The following is a 3,093-nucleotide window of genomic DNA, read 5'->3' as shown; positions in this document are numbered from 1 at the left end:
ATATTCAGCCAATCAAATGCATTGCTCGATACAAGACGTACAAGGAATTACACTTGCATTATTTTTTGAGTAAGCCAATCAGTAATAGTGTTCACAGCTCACCGTAAAAATTTGAGCCTTCAAATCCATGTGTGTCCAGAATTAATTGCATTTGAAAGTTAAAAAAGACGAGTCGTCTTTTCTAGAGACACTGTCATATATAGAAAAGACATCTTTAGAAATAGTGAGTAAAATTCCTAGTTTGAGATATTTTTTAAGAAATTATGCGATCTTTTTACTACTGAAGACTATTTACATATATATTCAAGACCCAAATCAACCCCGCAAAACGGCGCATCTGTCCCTTTAAAGCAACATTAAAAATTACAAATTTATTCACAGATTCAGTTCCTGGTAGTTTTTGGTTTGTTCCTTTCACCAAGTCGGGCTGCGAGTTGTGCCTGCGCTACGTTTGAGCTCCACGTAAGGAATGGTCCAGGAACCAGTCATGGGTTGCTAGGCAGTATGCATGCCTCGAATTGTGTACCCTACAAAGGCCAGCAACAAACAGCCGAGGGTTATACCTGGGCGAATATTGATTTTAATGGACAGGTAAGATCGATTTGAAGAGATTGTATAGAGGTTTTCTTGAGTTTTTATGTGTATCAGGGACACTGATAGTATCAATTTACATCATTCTAATTTTCAATCAGACGTCTGTGATTCTTGTTAAAGAGATTGTAAAGAGGTTTTCTAAATTTTTTATGTGTATCAGGGACACTGATAGTATCAATTTACATCATTCTAATTTTCAATCAGATGTCTGTGGTTCTTGTTAAAGAGATTGTAAAGAGGTTTTCTTGAGTTTTTATGTGTATCAGGGACACTGATAGTATCAATTTACACCATTCTAATTTTCAATCAGACGTCTGTGGTTCTTGTTAAACAGATTGTAAAGAAGTTTTCTAAATTTTTTATTTGTATCAGAGACACTGATAGTATCAATTTACACCATTCTAATTTTCAATCAGACGTCTGTGGTTCTTGTAATTCCATTAAAACTAGGCATTTTATGACGTCACCATCGCAAATGAACATTAAAGGGATTGTAAAGAGGTTTTCTTAAATTTTTATGTGTATCAGAGACACTGATAGCATCAATTTACATCATTCTAATTTTCAATCAGATGTCTGTGGTTCTTGTTAAAGTGATTGTAAAAAGGTTTTCTAAATTTTTTATGTGTATCAGGGACACTGATAGCATCAATTTACACCTTCTAATTTTCAATCAGACGTCTGTGGTTCCTTCAATTCTACTAAAACTCTCATTCGTCTCTCAGAGTTGAAAATAAAGCAAACTGTGAAATGTTAAATGTAGCCTATAGCCAGTATAAAATTGTGTTTCTTTCGTCTGATTTTAGTCCGGTTGGGCAGCAACCAAATGGTTAAATATCGGACCATGTGGAACCGGCAGCGGTGAGTAGCCTATAAAGCCCCCTCCCTCCCCACCTCTGCTTCGATCAGTGCTTCCGCAAGTCTGCTCAAAGTCGGTTTTAGACCTCTATAACCTAATTCACTGTTACATCGGTCTTTGAAATAATATTTTTGAAAATACTTCAGGGTCGACTAGTAAAGCAACAGTTTGAATCCATCTCTGCCTCGACCAGTGCTTTTGCAAATCTGCTTGATGTCGGCTTTCATCCACTATCACCTAATTCACTGTTACATCGGTCTTTGAAATAATATTTTTGAAAATACTGCAGGGTGGATGAGTAAAGCAACAGTTCGAATCCACCTATATGCCTCGGCCAGCGCCTCACGGGTCGGTTTCTCTCCCCTGTCCACTTAATGATACATATAATAATATTTGTGAAAATATTCCAGGGTCATCGAAACAGCAGTTACCAGGCTGTCCACGAATAGTATCGAGGTCGGAATGGGGAGCTCGACCACCGACACATACCATTGGTCATCTCCCAGCTGTACCTAAATACGTCTTTATCCATCATGGTGCCACGCCTGGTTGTACCACGGAGAGCGCCTGTAAACAGAAAGTTCGGGAATATCAGAACTACCATTTGGACGGACATCGTAAGTTCATGCCACCCTAGACGTCCTGGGCCTGTGCTTTCGTAACTTTGTCATTAATACAAAGCTACAACCTTGACTACCTAGAAGTGGGGATCATCCGGTTTCGTCCTCATGCAGCCCCACCCTCCCCCAAACCATATCAAGTTCCATTCCACAGGAGAGCCCCTATAACTGAGGATAGCCCGCCCTTACATACGGAAGAGACCCCCGTGAACTAAGTATAGTCTGATTGAAAATTAGAATGATGTAAATTGATGCTATCAGTGTCTCTGATACACATACAAAATTTAGAAAACTTCTTTACAATCCCTTTAACACCATTATTCAAGCAGTTCGCAGCAGACTTCACTTTTGTCATGCCTAATTTTGTATTGTAGATTGGCCTGATATAGGTTATACCTTTGTTATTGGAGAAGATGGAAATGTCTATGAAGCCCGAGGGTGGGATATTATTGGGGCTCATACTTACAATTATAATTATAATGGGTTAGGTAAGTACTGATGTAGTGTGCAATGAGGGAAATTTTGCCAGGAGAGTAGCACAAGCTTTTTTCTTTTTCGTTTTCCAACTGTCGAGGGATCTTTAATGTGCACAGCCTGTAGCACACAGGGCCTCTGTTTATTGTCCCATCTGAACAACTAAACTAAGTTAGAAAAATTCTGATGCCTGTGCCAGTGATTTCGAGAGTCTGCTTGGTGTCAGCTCTTATCCCCTAATACCTAGTTTCTAGAATATCACTGTTTGTAGCAAGTTGGATATTCGTCTGCTAGGCGAGTAAGTGCTGTGGGTTCGAATCCTCCTAAGACTCAAGGTAAGAAAAATTCTGATGCCTGTGCCAGTGCTTTCGAGAGTCAGTCTGATGTCAGCTCTCACCCCCCGATACCTAACCCTTATCCTCCTCAAGGTAAAAACAATTTTTATGCCTGTGCCAGCGCTTTCGAGAGTCAGTCCGTTGTCGGCTTTCACCACCTTATACCATAATCAACTCAACGAAACTAACAGACATAAAAGTTTCGCTTCTA

Source organism: Lottia gigantea, assembly GCF_000327385.1.
Source record: "Lottia gigantea unplaced genomic scaffold LOTGIsca_2297, whole genome shotgun sequence".
Classification (NCBI taxonomy): Eukaryota; Metazoa; Mollusca; class Gastropoda; family Lottiidae; genus Lottia; species Lottia gigantea.
The sequence above is the reverse complement of the archived record's forward strand: the minus strand, read 5'-3'. Positions refer to the sequence as shown.